General features: G+C 42.6%; 1 protein-coding gene across 1 annotated transcript in view; it reads right to left on the minus strand.

The window, feature by feature from the left end:
- The window catches only part of TEC (tec protein tyrosine kinase), a 52860-nt gene extending 37643 nt beyond the window's left edge, over positions 1-15217 (minus strand). The window contains exon 1 of the mRNA XM_075500028.1: positions 15074-15217. The gene's annotated coding sequence lies outside the window, so the exon portion shown is untranslated. The remainder of the gene's footprint in view (positions 1-15073) is intronic.
- Between the last annotated feature and the right edge of the window lie 301 nt (positions 15218-15518).

The following is a 15518-nucleotide window of genomic DNA, read 5'->3' on the forward strand; positions in this document are numbered from 1 at the left end:
ACTGATAATGCTAAAATATTTTATTTCCCTACCAGCCCTCTTTGGTCACATTAACATCATGCAAGAAACAAAACAACACTCCTTTTGACAAAATCAGCACATAAAAAAAATAAAAGCATCAATAATACAATTGGTCAATGTCTGCACCTGGTTGCTACACTGAATTATCACTGCTATGGAGACCTCTGCAGTTTACAACCAGTTTCCCGGGTCAGAAGATCAGCCTTTGAATCTGCATTTGGTCACAGAAACCTGTTTTGTTTGGGGTTTTTTCCAAGCCAATAGCTCTAGCCACATTTCTGTTTCCATAAATAAGGCTCAGGACAACTGAACCCTCACCTATTATTCTGAATGTTCCGTTCCAAAATTGCAATACTTCGTTCAGAAATCCCCTTACCTCTTAGAAAACCCATACATCACTACTTTTTCTTCAGTACAGTTTTAGAACTTTTCTGCACTTTTCCCCCCAAATATTCCATCGTTCCCAGAGCATCCTCAGGACACGAAGCTGTTTGCGTGACACATTGTTATCTTGTTCCCAACAGCTGTGGGAGGTTCAGACTGCCACCCATCTAAACTTTTCACAGTATCTCCTGCCAAGGACTTGCCCTGTTCCCTGCCAACCTTAGTTACATGATAACAAATAGGAACTAATTTGCAGAGATGCTGAGTACTCAGAATTATGACTGAAATGAGGAAGAGTTGCAGGTTCTCAGCTTTTTTAGGGTGAGGAAACATTCTCAATTTTAAGTACAAAAAAGTCTGCATCAACTTGCACTGATCCATCTTCACATTATACAAATGTTTGCCTGTACAGCCACAAAGTCACCACACGTTTTCCTCAAATCAAACGCCAACAACTATCTGTTAATTCAATATTGGTCAAGATGTACAAAGTAAGTTTTTACTTTTAGACAGAGCTTCTTATGCATGCCACCTTTCCTGGTTTTCACTGGGGAAAACTGAGGCACTAAGCCATGAGGTAACCCCAGCAGCTGCAACGCTACCCAGGTACCTCCTGGTTCCCACTCCCAGCTCCTGGACTGTGGTTATTGAAACAATTAGTCACCGTAAGCTGGTCTGTAAGCACATGTAACATTCAAACTGTTGAATAAATGGATTAAAGTCCCCGTGGAAGTTCTAGTGAGTAGAAAAGAAGAAGCGCATCCCAATCTGACCAGAGCTCCGCCGACCCAAACGTCCTAAGTAATGGTCACGTTTTATGGCACAAAGCTTTGTAGCACACAGACTCGTGGAGTGGTTCAGAACATAAGAGGCATTCTAAAAAACACACTTATCACAGCAGTCACAAAACGAACGCCAACACAAAACATTTGCCTGTGATTTTGTTTTCAGCCAATATGAAACTGTTTTCTGAGTTTCACCTCTCCTTAGCGATGGTAACATTTACCTAGGAACTTGGGTTCTCCCATGCAAAGTCTTAATGCTAAGCTGATGGGCTGCCATTCAAGATAGAGAATCCCTCTAAGAAATCAGCATCTTCAGCTTTCTGGCTTGGGTTTCATGCATCCTGCACAACTGCTCTTTTTCAGATTTTGGGCACATCAATCCAAACTGGTAGCAACTGCAGATCTGTGTATTTAACATTGAAAACATATCACCTAGTGCAGTACATTAAATTATGCACTATTAACTAATTCAGGTTTGTCTGGGTTTCTTTTTAAATCAAAATGTCAACTTTAAGTACACAGGTGGTACCTCGTAATTCTGCCTCAAATCCGTAACTCTTCCAGAATATATTTTTTTTTAATTAATTCGGATCAATTTGCTGATCAAGTTCATAACGTGTCCCTGCAAATGGCTGCAGTGGGCTGCAGCTCTGGGTAGAGAGCAAAAACAGTGCAGAAGGAAGAAGAAAAGGAGAACTCCTTACCCTGTTTTTTCTGCTGAAGCTGTCGTGGCTTTATCATGAAACTACAAACGGATTCACATGTGAATAGTTACTTACATGAGTATCCAGCACAGGCTTATTTGAATAATTACTACCCAGTGTAAGCAAGGATTGCAAAATCTGCTCTTGTGCTTCAAATGGTAGAAAAGTCTTTTTGCCCCACATCCAAGGTTGTAGATTCACACTCAGAAAAATAAAGACAACTGCATAAGACAACTGTTATTAATCCCTGTTCAAATGGTAAATTTCACAGAAATACAAATACAGAAAAATATACTTTAGCATAACCTGTCATAATTTTAAAATTGGAATTGAGAGGAAAAAATACCGTAATCATATCTGAAATGTATCATATGCCAGAAAAAGGAGAAGTAAAATACACTTGGATTTTCTTTTCTTTCTTTTTTTTTTTTTAAACAGCAGACTCTCAGAAACCACTTCTATCGTATGCAAGCTTTTTTTTTTTTTTTTTTTTTTTTAAAACTGACAAATGTAATTTTGCGGGGGCACTTTCAAACAGATTTCAAAGTTATACCCAAAGGTTTGCAAAACCCCAGTCTCTGTTTGAAAGTCACCAAAGAATAACTGGCTAATTTATATATAATCAGACCTTGTGAAAATAAAATTCGTATTTGCCTGCACTAATTTTTTTAGGTTAAAAAGTAAACGGGCTAAGGGGTAACTCAGTGAGAACTCTGCCTGGAGATTGAGGTAACCATGGGATGTTCCAATACACCCTTTGTTCAACTGAAAGCTACTCCTGTACACACACAGGAGTATTTCATTGCAACCATCACAGGTTTTCCAAAATTCCTTGGAAACAGGCTCACTACATTTTACAAAATACAAACATTTGTTTCCTTTTAGCATTATAACTTAGGTAGCTGGGGTAAGTGAAGAAAACCATGCTGAAAAAGTGACAGTCCCTCTTAGACAGGGAGCCTGGCATGGAGGTTGTTCATCACACCAAACTGGACTGGACCATCAACTCATCAACCATCACAAAGGAAAAGTAGAGCCAAGGTGCACAGAACAGCTCGGGAAAAAATGTTAAGAGCAGCAAAAGTGCTTCTTTCCCCTTACAATGATGAGTTCAGATTTAGGAAAATGACATGTAGATTTCTCCAAATCATTTGTAAATTCAGCTATTGCTCTTTATTGTGACCTCCTGTAAGCAGTACACACCAATGACTAAGTTATCCTTTCACAGCTTTATAGTGCACCTTCTTCAATTCCCTCACAAATAAATTATTTAGGAAAGGAATCTCTTTATGAAACAAAAATTACATTATTACCATGCATGATGTAGAAAGTAGGTTGACATGGGCATTTTTTTATTTAAATAAATTACTGCTAACTATGAGTTAGCAACACTATGGCATACCATACAAAGGACAGACTGATCGATTTTCACTACCTCAACAACTTCTTGTATTTTTTATTCATTCCTCTAGAGCTGAGTATTTGTAGCTTTTCTTATTTCTTCCACACACAAGCTCTGCAATAGCTATAAACTTGCACCAACTATTTTGCCTTCAGTTTATTCAGATCTTTAGCATTTGCAATGTTCTTTGCTGGAAGAAAATAAAGCTGAAACTTACTTTGGGACACAGGAAAGCAAGGCGCAAAAAAGACTTTGAAACATCAGTTAAAATGGCAAAATACAAATGTTTTCTCAGCCTACTGACCTTCTGCATGCTCAGCTACCTGTCCTTTCCAAAGATAAAAAGCTTTTGGATGTGTCACTGCCTCAAGAAATAGTATTGGTATTGCGCTCTTGCATTGTATGCCATCCCCAACTTCCCGTGTTTGTTTTGTTAGTCAAAAGGTATTGAGTTCATCTTGTGACTTCATCGAAGACTAGAAAGTCAGCTTTATTTCCGTACTAAAGATAAGCAAAACCCACTGCCCAAGAGTTCAAATCTTTCTGAACACGAACTTGTTCCCCTACTGTATTTATTGCCTGCAAAGTGACATTGGTATGGCTGTAACATCTCGAAGCCTGTGTTTCCACCGCTCTTCCAATGCTTGTGAGAAGTCTTTGTTGTTCTTCACCATTATCTATATAGATTAAAGCTTCACACCTACCTTCATCATCCACCCCCTTTTTCTCACACAGACTAATAATAATATGACATGAAAAGCCGATAGCTTACGTTGTTGGGGAAATAGGTCCTTATATCTATACACGTATATAGAGGCTAGTTGTAATTCATCATATTCATGGGAAAGGTAATTAAAAATGTACACAAAAACATATACAGAAAACCTTTAACAGTAAGAGAATCTCAAATACTCTGCCTGTCTAGTTTTTTTAGACTTGAGAATATTAGATAGTTCTGTAACCACATACAAAATGTGGCTTTGCATCACCCTCTGCTCAACCCATATAGAGCAGTTAATGTTTGCTATTATTTCCATAATAATGTTACTAGCACTAGCTACTAGTGTTAAATTCCACTCCAGCATCCAAAGTTACCACCTTATTTTTGCTGTAGACTACGAAAAGCTTTTGAGGCAGCCTACCACAATCGAACTGTGCCTCCTGCAGAAGAAACCCAATCTCAAGAGCCAGAACTGACCTCTTCTACCGAGAACCTGTGGTTTTGCACCCACCAGAAGCCATATGCAGTCTGATAAACTAAAATATCCCATCTGTCAGTAGGGTTTACTGCATTCATACAGCTTCCAGGCAAGAGCTTGATACATTTGGTGGCCTTAGCGCACAGGCAGACCAAACTTTTACAACAAGATAAACTTATCCCAGCTAGGCCTTCTGACAAAACCTCCTGCAACAGCCAGCAAAACCACAAGTGAGAAAGTTAGCTATATTTTAATTATTACACATTTGATTCAAACAAAGGAAGATTAAAGTTAGAGAAGGCAATTTTAACTTTCTTTTAAAGACTTTCTTTTGAGGGTAGATTTCTGATTTTTGAATGAGGGAAGCAGTGCTATCACAGTGATGAATTTAAACAGCTGACTGAGGATGCTGTCGCTAACTATACACACTGTCTGGTATAGCACTTGTTCCCATTTCCGTGACGCCTAATCCATACTGTTCAGATAAGGACCAAATCCAAGCCCGACTAATATTTTTATGCACTGATATTTGATATTAACCCTTAGAAGGGAGACAGCAGTTTTTCCCAGGTCTGAACTTTGTTGCTCAGGTTTATTTTTATTTCTAAATACCACGTATGAAGTGCAGAGAAAATGCACTTCTTCACTTGTGCAATGGGAAGGTCTGAAGAATATTAGTTTGGTTTACTTGCACAAATATAACTGGCCCTCAGCTGACAGAGAAGATGTAGAAAATAAAGCATGAACAGAAAGGGAAGGTCAGGGTCTGAGCTGGGAGGAGGTATATGGCATACTGGTCCTTCTTACACGTGTATGTACCTTGAAAGGAAACAGTCCTCTTTGCTCTGGCAAGTATTTTCAAAGTAAGGTTAGAGAGGAAAATGGAAGAACCACCTCCAAACCAGCATGGCATTGGTTTGGAGGAGCAGAAGTCTATTTACTTCACTTCTACATAGACCGAGGCTACTCCACCAGTCCCTCGCTGGCCCTGCAGCACCAGGGGGACATTTGGTAAAGCAGAGCTGCTGCCTCAGCCCCCTTCCTAAAATCCCCTGCTGATAAGAAGGGAAGAGAAACAGTAACACCCACTTAAAGAAACAGGCAAAGATGAGATTGGCAAAGGAAATGGGCGATGCTTGTGCAAAAGCTTTTCCTACTTCTCCAGAAAGCGGAGATTTAGAGGGCTGGAAAAATAAATGTCTGTTAAATCAGAGGTTGAACCTAATTCTGTTTAGGAATCCTGAAGCTCACCATTAAGTAGGAGGTCAATTGCTATTGTACACAAAACTGCAAATCTAAGAAAAGCAAATCAAATCTATGGGGAAGAGAAGGGGGGGGGGGGGGGGGGGGGGGGAAGAGGTCAACAGTGCCTGAGACTATCCTTTTTAATTACAGTAAAGGAGTCCGTTTAATTCACTTTCTTCACAATTTAAATTTGTCTTTCCAAATGTTATACAATCTCAGGTGAGCATGTGATGTATTACACCAAAAATAAGCTTATTTCAGTATTCAAGACACTCTTTTGACATGGTCTAACTAAAGTACTGTAATACATACAAATTATGACTTGCTTTATGCACAAGGAATGACTAATACTTCCTCAGTTACTTCTCTTTCCAAACACTCCAAGATGAACTTTTTCCCCTAAACAACTACTTGTTCTCCAACTACTGAGATTAGAGAACTACTTGTTCTCCAACTACTAGAGTTAACTCTTTCTGCTCTGCCAGCATACATGCCAAGTAACTGATACCAATACAATGAACTTAACTCTGCACTAACTTGAACGTGATCACAGTCTTGTTTTGTACCATTGGGCTGACATACCTCAAAGTGGAGAATGGTAGAAATAAGCCACCTACTAACCATATAGCACCACCTCTTCTCTGGTCCCAAGCCCATTCGTTCTGAAGCTAGAACGAATTTCCTACAGTAATATTTCAAAGCATAAAAGCAAGACCCAGCCTTCTAGATCATTACCTGTGATCATCTTAAAAGCTATCAAGAAAACTCAATCAGTGGCTGAAGGAAAGCTTTTCAGGCTTGAACATACTTTGCCAGCAATAAGCAAACCTGAAATACTCCTAAGGAGGCTGGTTGTTCTCTGCACCAAAGGACTGCCATGGCGAAGTGCCACTGGTACATCTATATGGCACAGCTGAAGCCAGAGAAATCCTGGCTTGGCTCCTGATGGCAGAAAAGCAGTACCACCACTACCCTGCACTTGCACTACTAAACACTACTCTGGAATTACTCATTTGGGTGCAGGTTCTGCTGCACCTGCTCGTGATCCTAGCCAGCTTGTTGCTAGCTTCTCTCACCTGAACTCCATGGAAAAAAACACAGACTACCCAAGGATGAGTATCTCGAGTCACTCATTCCTGGGTTGACATACAATTTTCAAAGAATGCCATGAACTGGATTGGTTTTAAGTTTGATAAAGGCTTTACGAATTAAAAATATATTTCCCACGTCTCACAAGAGGTATGTAGAAGTGGTCTGTAGGTACATCCCACATGAAGTAGAAGCAGGCATCAATTATGACTTCACCTCAACCACTCTCTGTCCCAGGCTACCCTTAAATGACCTGATACGCCTTGCATATGTGGAAGCACAGCGGAGCACCTACAATTTCCTCAATGCCTGCAGGAAATCCAGTGATATGGATACACAGGTTTTGAAATCCATCTTCAAAAGCCAGCCTTTAGTTACAGAAGCTTAGACTATGCAGTCCATCAGGTATAATGATCTGACAGTACTCAAAAAGGTAGCAATTCACCCTCGCAATGTGCCAGCCAGCAGTACAATTAGTGAAATGAGTTTATTTGGAGAAGTTCCTCAAAGTTGAATTGAATCAAAACAGCATTTCATTTTAAGACACCCTGCAAAGATCAACTATATATTTCCTGTTTATTGCTAAGGAAGCAAGCTGTTTACCTAGGAACCTGTCACCCGCTTTTTGCACTTATATTTTATTCACAGGAAATGTAAAGGCACTTTTTACTTCTTCAGGGAAACTACCATTTCCCAAATTGATAGCAGGCTGTAGCTCCTTATTGTTTGTCTTCTAAGATTACTTCTATCATTTCAGTCATCAGATCTTCTTTAGTCGGATGGAAATGTCTCATCAGAACTCAGGTATGAATCCTTTTATCACTTCTGCAGTGCTCCTCAAGATATTCTCTTTTTTTTGCCCCCCTTTGCAGCTATATAGAAACCATATTATGTCCCAAAATGGATAAAAACTTGTAACACCTGCAACATAAAAGCCAGCTGAGTACTTCAGTATCTACTGAATGACAGCTATACACGCATCCTTGAGCCTCAGTGCAAAGGGATGGCTTGTGGGAAAACCAGTCCAGACCCACCTGTAATAAATTGGCTACCTCCCAGATAAGGACCACATAATCATAAAGTAAACATATGGCTGGGAAGCATGGCAAGGAAGTCTCGAGGTCAGGGAAAATTTGCAAAAAAGTAGTTGGCTTTCAGGGAATTTGGGGGAACTCTTAGGCATGCGGCTTGCAGAAGAGGAACCTACCTCTGGATAAGCACTAGGTTAGACAGAAGTGATGGCGGCTGTATTGTGTTCTTTTATATTAACACCAGTTTAACAGAACCAGATGAGATGGCCCTGAACCAGCTCCAGGGATGTGCTGTTACTTTTTCCTGGGTCGTTGAAGACCACAGTCCACTCTCCATATTGCTAAAATCACAATCTTCTTTATATCTTTTATCAAACATCTAGGTCATTCATGTAGGGTAGATGTGAGCCAAGTTTATGTCTACTCCATAGGAACAGCTGTTAACAGCCCCATTGTAGGCACAAAACTAACCATTCCCTCTCTCAAAAGCGAATTAAGCTTAATAAAAATCATATCCTCTTTTTAGTTAGCCTTTTAGTTGCTTTTCAGATGGTCTATGAAGAACACCTTAGCAGCAAGCTGTAATACTGAAGTTCAATATTGAAGTTTCACTGACTAGTTAGGTTATCTGAGGCAAGAGTTAAACAGGTTTGTGAGCAAGAGATTAAGTAAAGCTCCTGCATGCCCTGTACCCTCCATCAGGAGCAATTCCAACATCTGTACACCAGTATTATGCTTTTAACAAAATTAGGCATGCAAAAGATATAGCCCAGGTAACGATATGCTATGTGGTAAGATAGTAGCAATATATACTAAAAATTTATATAACATGGGGGTTTTTTTTCCCCATTATAATGACTGTTTAATTCAAACCAAATATACCGGAAACTGCACTGTTTAAATACATTCATTAATAGAGCCATTAATAAGAAAAATACACACTTATATTAATAACTGGTTTTAAATAGAGACAGAAACAAGCACCCGCTAGACTACGTGGAAGCTACACAGTACTAAATACTTCAATAATAAACGGGAATTTCAGCTGAAGAAAAAGCTGTGAAGTTGACTCAGATGATGAACTACTGGCCACAACTCATGTGCTGGCATCCACATTGACTAATGGGTGTATTTCCCCTCGAAGTCTTCATTTTGAGGTAGTATTATAAGGCCGCTTGATAACTGTTGCTTTTTTGCACCGAGTGACCGACTAGCCCCAAACATCTCTCATACAGACAGCGCTGATAGGTCTAAAGTTACAGGTCAGAACTGCCTTTTGTGCATGAGGAAAAACCCAAGGCAGCAAGTGGGGGACAGGAAATACTGCAAGTTCCTGTTTGTCAAGTTTCCCCTGCATCGTTTTCACTAGGATATGTCCCCTCCGCTACAAAACAAGAGATTGAACCCGAAATGAGTGACCATTTACATTTCGGCTGAGATCTCGTACTACTGTTCCCACATCTGGCAATTCAGGGCTACGCATACCAAAGCAGTGGCGTTGGCAAGGTCAGCATTCTTATCTTCCGATTCCAGACTCTCTTACCCTGTTACGTTGGATAAGTTACAAGGAAAATTTCACATAAATGAAAATCAAAATTCCCTCCCATCATATCACTCCCTCGCTTCACTGAGATGGGACAACACGACTCTTGGTGCAAGAAATTACCATTTGATTGCACTCAAAGTTGTAGAAGTAATGCTACCAGACCAAATTTCACGTTCTCATGTTTTGTGCATGTCTAGCTCGCATACTACGTGAAGGACTGTACTTACAGCAGCTTTCATTTTCTTTAATCAGCTAACAAAGTCTTTCAGTTTCAGTGTTGCTCTGTCCTTAAACCACATATATGTTATGACAGGGATTAAAAATTAAAAAACTGACAAAGACCTTTTCACGTAGAATCCACGCTGCTGGGTACTTTCTGGAGAGACAGTTGGAAGAGTATGACCTATTTTCCTGAAGTTATTGAGGCAGATCCCACAGAGTTCTACCCTAAAATTATTTGTAGACTTCTGTTAAATTGTTAAACTTTTACTTGCGTTTCAGCCACTTCCTTATAAAGTCTCCACATACAGGACTGAAAATCTCGGCTGTGACCTTGAAGAATTTCTTCGTCACATACAGTGCAGCCTAAGCAACAAGGAATACCAAAGGACTTCAGTTTCACGCATGTTATTAAAACCGCCATTCAGCTCAACTCACTTTGCACATTAAGAGCACATCCCTCAAATTGGGTCACACAACCCTCTCTCCTCCTCCCACCATGGCACTGGGAATGGCCGCAGTTTGCAACTTCAGCTGGGAAGAGATGCTCATAATTGGGGAGGGGGAGGCAGGGAAAACACACCCACAATTACTCTTTCTGCCAGGATACAGAGCTCAAGCTTGTGATATTGGACATCCTGTAATTCACCAGACAAGCAGCAACACTGAATGCATTAACAATTTGATGTATTGTGGTTATCTCGCCTACCCTGTAGGCTAGTACAGAGAACCTGACAAAGTGATTTTTGCCCAGGGCTGCCTAGGACAGAGTTACAAGGGATACTACATTCAGCTAAAACTGAAGGGCGGTTATAATCTGGGTCTGATGGCAAGTTATGTGGCTATCCGGGGTGTGGAAGTTTTGTTTAATAAGCATAAACGGTCAGGGAATTGGTCCCAGCCTAATGTGACAGGGGACAGTGCACCCTCCAGAGGGGCAGGGTCCTGGTGTCCTGCCCAGACCCTGGTTCAGAAGGAAGAACCCTGCTTCCTGTACCACCCAAAGCCACGTTTTTCTGACCCATGTTCAAGTGGAAACAAAGCCTAGATCTAAAGCGTTCTTACAATTTAATCAGATCACAGCTCGTCATAGGCACAGGGCTGAGCAAACCCCCCCCCCGACAGGAAACTCAGCTGTGACCTACTTGAGCATACATGAAGTTATGCCCTACGTGTGGCAAAGTGGTACCCATTCATACATCCGCTGATAAGGGAAACATGAATGAGGAAAAGCAGGAGTGCCAAGAAAGCATTCACCGAGGTCCCACATACCCCAGCACACTGCATTTTTTTTTTCCTTTTTCCTGTGTTTGTTTAATCTTGCTTAGGATTTTCACCTTAAGAACTGAAACGAAGCAGCCCAGTTGCCAGCCTCCTGCTTTGCCTCGGAAGAGGGGCTGCAACTGCAAACATGGCCAAACACTTCTCCTTCCCATCACCAAGAGCAGAGTCCCGTGGCTGCCCCGGCGGATGGGGAACAGCTCTCATACATCAGCCGATGGTCAGACTCCAGCTTTCCCAGAGCAACTAGTCTCTGTGGCAAGCTCCCGAAAACTATCTCTCCTGCCCACAGTACCAAGGCTGGACCACACCAAGCTAGACAAAAGCTTCACTGAACTGCCCAGCGTACAGGACAGAGTCATCCAACCAAGATGCAAGGTCATTTTCCTCCTAAATGTTTGGGTATTGTCAAAACCAAAGACTTCTCCTAGGTGATGCCATTCTTCCTAAGAAAGGTAAACCCTGCCCATGATGGGCAGACCTAGTCCCAGGAGGCTCCTGCTAGTCTTTCAGAGATTTCATGATCCCATTTGAAGACAGCAGCCACTTCACGGTGCTTGCAAGGAACAGACCTCTCCTTACTCCATCCCACCTCCACATCTAGGAAATTGTAAAAACCTGCTCCCCTCCCCGCTAAGCATCTCCTACAATGAGACTTATCTCCCCATGTGTACAAAGAAGTCTATCCGGTTTTCAAAGTTTTACCTCACATAGTATTTTCCCTGACTCTGAATCACTGCCCATGCGGCTGAGCTGGGGCAGGGGATGACTGAGAACTGCCGGAGCTGTAATGGCCATGCGGCAGTGGTCAATCACAAGCCTCTGCTCCCCAGTTCCTCTTCTGCCATGCCAGACAAAGGGCATATGTATCCACCTAAATGCTGGCTTCCCTCACCTACACACCGCTTCCTTTCCTAATGCTTTTTCCTTTAGGAAATACACTTAGAAAACCAGATCAGAAGCAGGGGAGCAGAGTGCTCCTCTGCCTGAGGGCCAGCAGAGCAAACAGGGGATTTGCCTTTAGAAGTTATACCCTCTATTAACAAAAATAAATTTCTTGAGACCCAGTTGACCATTTGTTAAAACGCAGGTGCAATTTCACTAGTTTCTGGAGACTCGTGCCCTATTGTATCAGTGGCGTATCTAATGCCTAGTGCTAGCATGAGGCCTCAGCCAGGAGAATTAGGGTAAATTGGGCTGATCCCTCTGCAGTGAGAAGGAGGTCTGTCAGGCTGCAATCAGTGTAAGAGTCATTCCCTTTCATTTTGCATAACGGAGGAAGCTACAGGTATCAGCAGGTCGTTTAATGAGCATCATCACTCTGTAATTTCCACAGTGCAACAACTGACTGACCATGGCTGTTGCTTTTTAGCTAATGTATTGGTAATTCCATACAAATAGATGCATGTACATAATAAAAATATCTGTAGCACAAATCCAAAAATATATGATAGATGTCCTTCAGAAGCATGTGTTGTCTTTGAAATATAAAAACCCCACCACCTCAGGCCTTCTTCTCCAAGCCAACCTTGACTCCACTTTGCCCAAGTACTGCTTTCCAAACCTTTTGATTTTTGTACTGGTATTTTCTTATCCTATTTCTGCAGGAGAGCCATTGTAGACTGCTACAACAGTCTTTGGCATAGACATGATTGTTTGGCATACACAAACTTGCCTTTTTTTAAAGTACAGTTTCAAGTTCAGCAGTGAAAAGGTAATAGGTTACTGAAAAAAGTCAAAACAAGCAGAAATAGAAAAACATCTTAGAGGTCAAGGGTTAACAGAGGCTGAAGACATTTTTTCCATGATCTTTGCATTGACAGCAGGAAGCACAGACTTCTATTGTCTAACACACAGAAAATGTTTTGCATATTTGAGATACAAATATTTGTATGAAACATACACCATTGTGCATGTTATCTTGTGTATGCAGAGTCTATAAGCTAACACAACACAGAGGGAATTAGATCTACAGCAGTTTGCACCTACATCTGGTGGAAGGGGAAGACTTTTCTTGATACTTCCAAGCAATTCTGTGAAAGTAACCACTTCCCAGTTATTTTAACTTTAATTACAGGATACCACACTATCACAGCATTTCTGAATACAATGTTGTTTCAGGGTAAGATGAAACAACATGGAGCTGATACAGTTTTATCAGCTCTATTTTATTTTTCTCCCTTTTTAGCCATTGTAGGCAGTCATCCAGGTTACTGGATACAATGCAATACCAAATCTACAATACTGAGCCCACAGCTAAGAATTAAAATGTAACTTAAGTTAGGACATAGTTCTAGTTGCCTCACAACCAATGGTTTTAAAAGATTTTTAAAATTCTACATTAACATCCAAAAAAAAAAAAAAAGAAAAAGGTGGTACACTTATAAATTTTGAAGGGCTAATAAAATCAGGTCTGGCAGCTGAGAACTAGAGCCATTTCACAACAGAGGTCTAACTGGCAGTATGTTTTAACTATGTGAACTCCAAATCTTTGTTTTTGATTTTCACACCTGTGAGATTATCTCATTAAAAAAAAAAAGAGGAGGGAGTAACCAGGTGCCAAATATAACCACATTGCTCTGTTTTCAGTGGTTTCAGCAGGCAAGCTCACATAGAAATAATTTGGTTCAAAACACTCATAATACTCATTTAGAAATTCAGCAGAACATGTAAAGTACCCTTTCATTGAGGACTAACGCAGAGGCAAATGTGATTATTTCACCATAAGATGTAATTTCTCAACAAATAAAACATGTAAAATAAAACCTAGAGAAATACAAAGACTACGAGAGGAGAGTCTGATAGCAAAGGGGCTCTTTCCTGCTGTAGTCCCCTTACAATCATAACCATCAAAAGGCTAGGAGTAGCACCCTGTCTGGGGGCTCACTCCCCAGCTACAAGAGCAGCACCCGTGAAACAAGACCAGGACACCTAAAGGGCCTCTTCTGCACAGGTGGCATGATCCAAGCAGCACAGCTGGTGTGCTGAAAGGAAAGAGGAGCATGTGCAAAATCACTCTGAGTACTCCCTCAAGTGTAACTAAGAGCCTATTTGTATGGGTGGTGCTTTCTGATGGCCCAAAATACCCTAAACGTTTATATAGCAGCCGTAAGTAACAACCCATCTTCCAGTCACTGGAGAGTTCTGAGAAATTAAACAGCAATGCTTCGCCCCACAGCCACACTATGTCAAAGGTGAGACAGTCAGATAAAGCATCAGCAACATTTACTCCAAAATGAAAACAAGTGCTCCAGAAGCAATTTTCGCAAGACACCTTTTTATCTACGTTTCTACTACGGTCAGCTTTTCCATCTATAAAAGCTACAGTCTCACTTATTTGATTCATAAAACAATACTACGTATTTCAGATTAGCAATTCTCACAGTAAGGCACACATCTGTCATTCCAAGCAGAGAGCTCATGGCCATGTCTACACTAAAAGCTCCGTTTACAGTTCAAATAACTATCGGTTCCAACTTACAGGGACGCAGAAAGGAAGCCTGTGGAAAAGCACCGTGCAAATCTAGTCACCCACTGCATGAGCGGCAGGTACGCGGTATCGCAGCAGGACGCTACGCAAGAGCATTCACCACCAAGAAAGGATAACCACGCTGCGGGACAGAAAGCAGGGGGAATTACTAAGACGACTGAACTCACACGCAAGGCTAATTGTGCCTTGAGACGAGGTGGAACAGTCTTAGTAAAGCACAGGGGTTACATGGACGTAAGGAAAGACTCAGAGAAGAAAGTCACATAAACGAGAAAATACTCAGCAACTATTAGCTTTAAAAGGGATCTGGCAGCCTGGGCTACAACCCCTTATATTACACAAATTACAGCAATTTTAAGCAAAGGTTTAAAATGCAGCTTTTGTCATAGCTACCGCCTACAAAGCTGTGTGACCCTTGGACGTCGAGGAAGGAATACTTCCACGCTTTAAACTGCAAACAGCGGCTGCTGCGGGGTGCGCTCCATGGGCCACCCCCCGCCCGGGACAGGCTTCCACCGCACACCGGCAGCCGCCGCAGACCGGCGCTGCCGCGGAGGGCGGCCTCGGCTACCCGCGCTCGGGGCAGCCTGCACGGGCTGGCAGCACGGTGAAATAAACTCCCCCCGGTCTCCTTGCGGGGACGGCCCCGCTGCTCGCCAGCCCCGGCTCTGCCTTACCTGGGTGTCCCGGCCGCCGCCGCGGAAGGAGCCCTGGCGCCGGCGGCGCGGAGGGAGGCGGAAGGCGGGAGGGAGGGAGGGAGGCAGCGCACTGCCCCGCTCCGGCCCGGGAAGGCGGCGGCGGCCGCGGCGCCTGCTCCTCCCGCCGCCCCGCCGAGCGCGGCTCCCCGCGGGGCGGCGGCGGAGGAAGCGGCGGGGGCGGCCCCTGCGCCGGAGCCCGCTCCCCGCCCCGCCGCCGCAGCGCTGTCCCGGGCGCCCTCTGCGCTCGGGGCAGGTGCAGGGAGGCGAGGAGCCGAAGCAAGGCGGTAGCCCACACCGAACAGCCGCGGCAGGAGCTGCCCGGAAACGTGTCGGTGAAGTGAAAGAAAAAGGCAAATTACACAACTGGGAGCAGGACGCAAACTCTCCCCCAAAATCTAGGTGCACCCAGGTGCTGTCCACCAGC

This window comes from Mycteria americana, chromosome 4 (assembly GCF_035582795.1).
Source record: "Mycteria americana isolate JAX WOST 10 ecotype Jacksonville Zoo and Gardens chromosome 4, USCA_MyAme_1.0, whole genome shotgun sequence".
Lineage (NCBI taxonomy): Eukaryota > Metazoa > Chordata > Aves > Ciconiiformes > Ciconiidae > Mycteria > Mycteria americana.